The sequence below is a fragment of the Propithecus coquereli genome, unplaced genomic scaffold, assembly GCF_000956105.1.
Source record: "Propithecus coquereli isolate 6110/MARCELLA unplaced genomic scaffold, Pcoq_1.0 Scaffold115, whole genome shotgun sequence".
NCBI classification, from domain to species: Eukaryota; Metazoa; Chordata; class Mammalia; order Primates; family Indriidae; genus Propithecus; species Propithecus coquereli.
The window spans coordinates 4,892,686-4,900,530 of NW_012135525.1; positions in this window are offsets into that span (position 1 = coordinate 4,892,686).

Consider the following 7,845-nt stretch of genomic DNA (forward strand, 5'->3'; position numbering starts at 1 on the left):
TTTTCAAAGAACCAACTTTTTGTTTTATTAATCTTCCATATAGTTTGCCTGTTGTCAATTTCATTTAGTTCTGATTTGATCTTATTAATTTCCCTTCTGCTGCGTTTGGGGTTGGTCTGTTCTTCTTTTTCCAGTTCTTTGAGTCGATTCATTAGGTCGTCTATTTGTGATCTTTTTGACTTTTGGGTATAAGCATGTATGGAAATAAACTTTCCTCTCAGGACTGCTTTGGCTGTGTCCCACAGATTTTGATAACTTGTGTCACCTTTGTCATTTAGTTCAAAGAATCTTTTGATTTCCATCTTTACTTCCTCATTTATGAAGGAATCGTTCAGCAGAAAGTTGTTTAATTTCCATGCCTCACAAAGACATCTTTTATCTCAGGGCATTTCAGGTCTGGCTCTTTCTTGGCAGGTCCAGGTGATTCATCTTTTATTCATCCAACACATCTTAACTGAGCACCTAGTATGTGTTAGGCACACTCCCAGGAACCCTCCCAGGTACCCTCCTAGGATATAATGGTGAGCAAGATAGACAAGATTCCTGTCCTCTTTGAGCTTGCCAGAGCCCCAGAGCTGATTAGAAAATTAGACTGGTATCTAAGAAGATGTTCCTGGGATCAGGGGGTGCAGTGGCTCATTGAATGACCTGAGTGTTTAGGAGTATCATGAGAAGATAGTCATGTTCAACCTCTGCTACTCTAGGAAAGTGCCTCCCGACAGTGCCTTGTTGGGCATAGACAATATTTACCTCCATGGCAACCCTTTTCTCTGATGTGTTAACACGTTTGATCAGGTGACAGCCAGTGCTACCAGTCAGAGCTACTGTGCAGATATCTGCTCAAAGCCATTGTATTTGACTGTGTATTAGATTGCTCAGAAAGCAATCTAGTTGGACAGTGCTTAACTTTTGCTGAGGGAGCCACCATCACCATGAGATAGATGAGGAAATTGAGGGACTAGGAAAGTCAAGCAATTTCTGTATTTTAGTCAACTAAATGCCTGGTTGTCTCATTTTTGTTGTGTTAAGATTGATCAGTGGGTCCAGGTCATCAGCATGATTGTCTACTGTAAATTTCCCCCTCATGTTGTCTTCACGTAATGGGGTTTTGTATTAATAGCGATTTATGAGCATTGCCTATGCTCAGTATTTCATTAGTGGTTGCAAAATGGTGATATTTTGATTCTATCATTCTTTCATTTATTAGCTGACATAATTCTATAAAGAGAAGATTCCTCCTCCTTAACTATTGATTTACTGTGCATTCAAGACAAGCAAGAAAAAATTGTATTATTTTTCTTTATTTATCAGTTTCGGAAAAATAAGTTGGTTTTCTGCCATCCTCCAAATGTGACCAATGAGTTTTTTCCCTCCTTGAGGGCAGATATCATTATGAACTCATGGATTTTAAATTTGGTGGCAGAGAGAGTTTCCAATGATGGCAAATTTTTCTTTTTAATGCTCAAATTTTTCTATCAAATTGACTTCTGAGTCCTAATAAAGTCAATAGTCTTTGACAGTTTTTGTTACTTCCTGATAGGACAAGATGTTTTAGGATCATTTTGTATAGTTTCTTGTATATTTTCATCCTGTATATTTTCTGGGTTTGATGTGGGGTGTGAAGGAGAGAGGTAAGGACGATTCCAAGGCTTTTGGCTTCAACAACTGAAAGAATGGAGTTGCCATTTGCTGAGATGGGAAAAGGTTTGCAGGTTGTAAAATAAGAGTTCTGCTATGGATAAGTTAAGCTTGAGATATCTACTATACAAGTGGAGATGTTGAACAGGTGATTGGATGTACAGGCATGGAGCTCAGGGTTGCTGTCTGTGTATTTGGGAGTTATTAGTCACATAGAAAATATTTAAGGCCATCAGTCTGGATGAGATCTCTTGGAAGCACGTCAAGAGAGGTGAGGACTGAGTTTGAGCATTCCGTTATTTAGAAAATTGGAAGGTAAGATGAAACCAACAAAGGAGGCTGAGAAGAACCGAGTCAGTAAGGTAGGAGGAAAAAGAATAATGTTCCTGGCGTCATCAAGGGAAGAAGGTGATCCAAGAAGGAGGGAATGATCAGCTGTGTTAAATGATGCTGACGAGTAGAACAAGGCGAGGACTACACAACGATGCTGGCTTTAGCAGGGTGGAGACCATTTGGTGATCTTGGTAAGTAGCTTGGAGGAGCAGTCAGCCCACAAATCTCTCATTAGAGTGGCTTCAGGAGAGAATGGGGGAAAATAATTGGAAACTTTCAATATAAACAACTCTTAAGGAGTTTTATTCTTGTGTATGATGAAAATATTAACTCTGTCCACTGACCTGGGCATGGTGCTAATTATTAATAGTCCAAAATTTCTGTCTCCATCTCTCTGTGAGATTTAAATACAGGGCTGATTCACTTGGCTCTGTCTCATGGCCAAAAATGAATTCTTGACTTTGATCATCCATGATACTCTCTTCTGGCAATGACCTGAGAGTACAGTGGATCAATACAAACTCACCCACAGTCCTGGAAAAATAACTTGAAACGTCTGTCTCACTAAAAGGTGCTCCCTGGCCTTCTTTCCTATGACATTATCTCCACTGTGTGGAGTGAGCAGGGCTAAGGCACTCTGGCTGGGCCTGTTGGGTGGCGTTCCTGTGGATAATGGTGTAAAATAAGAGTCTGCTTTGGTTCACAGCACTTTCTTATTCATTATCCCGTCTGATCCTCATAACCACCATGTGATGTAGGCCAGGCAGATGATGCTATCACCATTTTACAGAGGATGAACTGAAGATTCCAGTGACTGAGGAATTGCCTTAGGGCATAGAGCTGGGATGAACACCCGGGACTTCTGACCACCTGTCTCCTGTTGTTCCCATTTAGTGGATTCTACTGGCTAGCTTAACCCTGTTGCACTGAGCTAGGTCTGCTTCCCTGTGTCATATCTTCCTGGTAACAGGAAGGGAAAGAAGGATGGCACTTAGCCCTCACTGTGGCATCTCCAGTCTGCCTCAGTGTCTGGGAGTCATGGACTCCAGCCTGAGCTCTCTCTCTTCTCTTTAACCCTTGCAGATGGTCTGTTTTTCACGGTTTGTGTCTCAAAGTTTGATTGGAGTTGACAAGCCTATCAGATTATACCAGGGGACATCTGCTTCTAATAAAGTCAAATATAGCTCCTTTTAAAATCAAGAGATTAAAGCATTAGATGACATATTAACCCAACAGGTGGCCTTTCATTGTGTGTTCCTGAAATTATATAACTTCTCTTCCATTTCCAAGAATGTTCCAGTACTAATTTTAGAGAGTGTAAATCACATACTAATATGCCTAGTCAAAGCAAATGAAACGTGTCTATATGTTATGCATAAATGGGAGGGCATTAAGGGGAAACTTGGAACAGAGGTGGTGGAATTAACGAACCTGAATTTTTTTCTGAAAGCTGATTGTTCCTCCTTTGAGACATTATAATGGCTTCAAAGAGGCATCAAGGTGAGATTGCTAGCATTCTCAAGCAGCAAACACACCTTTGGTGTCTGCAGAGTCTGTAGGATATGGGGCACTGGTCTGGTTACTGATTACACAGTGAGGTGCATTTACAAATGACAGGTTTTATTATTCCAGGTTAATATCTGGTTTTCTAGCTCTAGATACTTAATGGAATTACTAAAGATATCTTGAACTCAGAGGGGAGAGAAGGCATATATGGAAATTACTCCACTAATCACATCTGACACTGTAACCTGGAGGGCTAAGTGTCATAAAACAGTCTACATGAAGGAAAAGGCCAAAAGATTGTGGGAAAAATGGTGGCGAAGCCACACATGGTCTACAAGTGCTCTTACTCTGGTTCAGCTGTAAGTGTGTATCCAAAGGAGGTGTGTAGAGGGGTGGATGCATGTGCTTGGGAGCTCTTAAGTCAAACAGGCTGCTTTCAGAGGTGAACACACATCTGGGGAATATGTGGTGATACAGCCACTCTCATACACCAGGATGACAGACATGAGAGTAAACTGTTCATAGACAATTTGGCAATATCTATCAAAATCTGAATGTACATACCTTTGACCAAGCAGTTTCACTATCAAGAATTTATATTGATCTTGGCTGGGCATGGTGGCTCACTTCTGCAATCCCAGCACTCTGGAAGGCCAAGGCAGGAGGATTGCTTGAGGCCAGGTGTTTGAGACCAGCTTAGGCAACATAGCAAGACCCTGTCTCTACAAAAAAAAAAAAAAAGAAAAGAAAAAAAATTAGCCTGGTGTGGTGGCATGCACCTGTAGTCCCAGCTACTTGAGAGGCTGAAGCAGGAGGATTGCTTGAACCCAGGAGTTTGAGGTTGTAGTGAGCTGTGACTGGGCCACTGCACTCCATCTTAGGCAACAGAGTGAAACCGGGTCAAAAGAAAGAAAGAAAGGAATGAAGGAAGAAAGAAAGAAAGAAAGAAAAAGAAAGAATTCATACTAATCTTGTAGATGTATGCAAACATGTACTCAAATGCTTATTGCAGCATTGTTTGTAAGAGTGAAGCTGGAAACAAACTTAATGTCTAAGAATGGAAGGTTTGATAAAGACATTATATTGACAGCTTATTGCAGCATTGTTTGTAAGAGTGAAGCTGGAAACAAACTTAATGTCTAAGAATGGAAGGTTTGATAAAGACATTGTATTGACAGAATGAACTGCCATGCAGCCAATAAAGAGAATAAGAGAGATTGAGATGCGCTGATATGGAATGTGCTTTATTACATATTAAGAGAAGGGGTGTGTGTGTGTGTGTGTGTGTGTGTGTGTGTGTGTGTTTGTGTGTGTGTGGGATCCAGTCAGGATCCCATTGAGAAACTTAATTTGTCCCAGATGGTTCAAATGTTGAGACTTTAATGAACGGATTGTGAACAGAAGTGTGGGCAGGTCACGTTAAGACACTCAGATACTGGCACTGGTGGGAACCCTTTGCCACAGTGGACACTGTGCTGCTCCACCTGGGTCTCCTTTTCAGGGCCGATGCCCCATCCACATCCAATGGCTGGGACCATCACAGCTGACTCCTCATTGGAATTGCCCTAGTCCACCACAGGGGACAGCCTCAGGCAGGTTACACTTTCTCCTGGGGGTGGCCATGGCCAATGACTGATTTGGGGATACAAAAGCCCAGCCGCCTTCCTCAGTGTGGGACAATTCTGAAGGGCGGCCCCAGATCCAGAGCTCTCTGGAGATTAAGTGAGGCCTCACTGAACTGCATTTCAGGTCAGCTTCTCCTTCCAGCCAATCCTGCTTTTATCCTTTCGTTACAGGTGCATCTCCTACAGCACTCCTCAATGAGCCATCTGCATGCATCTCTCCATCTCAGTCTGTTTCCAGGAAACCTGATCTAGGGCACATCCCTGGAACTCAAGGTGCCAAAGGTGCTGGAGCCTGGAGCAGAGGCCGACTGCAGAAGCTGGCATGGTGGAGAGATGCAGCTACCACCAGGGATGTGGGGCCAGAGCAGAGGGGAAGAGACACCCAAATTTCACTCTCCTCCCACTCCCCAACACCCTTTCCTTCATCTCTCACTGGACAACACCAGCTGGAAACCAGCATGCAGGGTGACTGGGTAATGAGGTCCACAGGGGCCACTCCTGGGAACAAAGAATAGGACATAAAGTGGACTAGGAGTGGGGAGTGGCAAATAGAGAATAAGTAGCACGGGATCTCCCATTTATATAAACAGGAGTCATCTATATATACGTGCATACATGCACACACAAAATATGCTGGTTATACACAGAAAACTTCTGGAATAGTATGGAATGAAAATGTAAATAGTGGTTGCTTCTGGTAAGGATAAGTGTGCACTTAGGGTATGTAGAAGACTTTTCCTTCATTCATTCTCTTCTGGTTGTTTGAATATTTTTTTTTAAATATAAGCGCATATGTATTTAATATTGTATTTGAAAAAAAATGTCAACTGAAAGTATTGGGAATTAAAGAGAGAAGTTGCAGTGAATGCTTGGTTTTTTTATTTACAGATGGTTGCTAGGTTCCTTGCATTGTACACCATGAATACAATGAGAAAAGTTCCCTGCTTTAATGAGGAATTTACAATTTAGTGTGGTGCAAACAGTGACAACAGTGCAATGGGACAGTGCTGTCATGGAGGTGCATGGCAAGGTATGACGGACCAGAGAAGAAAGTGGGTCTAAATCTCTCAAGCAAGTCTTCAGCTTGCAGGAGATGGAGCCAGGGCTGAGGCTAACATGAGGCTGGACTGTAGAACTCGCTAAGGACAATGGGAGGAGAGGAAGACCTATGGATATAGAATGGCAAGAGCAGGGGAGTACAGAAAAAATGGCAGATTAGTGGGGACCTCCTGGCTCTCTGCTCCCAGAGTAGGAGGTGAAGAACACAGACAGCTACACACGCGTGGATCACTCTCCCACAGGAACAGCATCGTGAATCTGCAGAGAAGCAGCGTGGGACAAGCAGCGCTGGGGGAAAAAAAGGTGAATTGGAGAATCGACCGCAAAATCCAGAGAGCGCGAGATATACAATAGGAATAGAGCATGGGACAGCTGCGCCCCTCTGCCGGCTGGGGCAGTGTGATCTGACCCACAGGAGGACGACTGTTCCTCCATTGATCTCCACATCCACTCAGGCAGGGAAGCACCTGAAGTCAGTTCGAAGTTGTGGCACGGGCTGTGTGGAGAAGAGACAAAAGCGGGAAACATTTTGAACTCTCCAGTGTTCTGTGCCAGGTCTGCACTGGGTGGGGGAGGGACTGCTCTGAGTGGGCACTTCTGGGTCCGCAGGAGGGAGTTTGGAGACAGGCACCTCGCCTCTGGCAGTCGCAGGAACCAGAACAAGGGAGGCGAATGCCTACAGGGAGGCTCCACCCTTGGAAACCACGGAAGATTCGGCTGGCACAGGGTGGGACAGAAAGTACAGATCCCCCTACGGGACTGATGTGAGACAGTGCGTCAGGGAAGCAGTGGGGACAGCTGGCAGCTGGTTGAGACAGCCTGCCAAACCCAGCTCCTGCTGCCCCCTCCCCCTAGCAGTCGCCTCCAGAACTGGCTCTCTGTAGGTGGGCAGCCGCCATTTTGGAGGTCCATAGCCTAAAAATGCTGTGGCATGTTGCTGATCTGGGCACCACCCCTTCTCCAGCCCAGCAGGGCAAGCCCAGGCAACGGACTCAGGCAGCACCACTGCCCCTCCCTGGAAGAGCAGGCCCCGCCCTTGGAGGAGGGGAGTAATGAGAGACATCGCTTTCTGGGCTGGGACCCCTGGTGGCCTTGGGCAGTGCTTCCCCAAGCCCAGGGGCTTGACTTCCCTTCCAGCAGGGCAGACCCCACCCTTGGAGGCAGGGAGAAAGGAGAAAAGTTGCTTTCTCTGTGCGACTGGGGTGAATCTGTGGGACCTTGGAACTAAGCAAAAGGGGACAGACTATTGATTTGGTCCAGCAGGTTGGTTTTGATCATCTGATGAGAACATAACACTAGAGCTCGCCCTTGGTGCCTAGGCCGCTGCCAGCTTTGGGGCTTGTGGTCTGGGAAGGAAAATCTTGGCCAGAGTCCTTAGCAATTGCACCAATTGACACCCCCCACCTGGAGCTGCCTCACAAGTGTGGCGAAAGAGCCCTGAATAACATATTAGCAGCTCTCCCCTAGCAGTAGATCAAGCAACCTCTGAAGTGTACACTCTTAGGCTCGCAGGTACCTGTTGCTCTTCTCACCCCACCTAAAGTAGTAACAGGGCTCAAGTAACCCTTGGAAGTGGCATGACATTTCCCAAATACTGCGGCACTTGTATACTCCATTTGGGGGTTTAGAGCCCAATACAAAGGTATTGCAATACCTTGATAATCTACTCCTCCACTCAAACTAC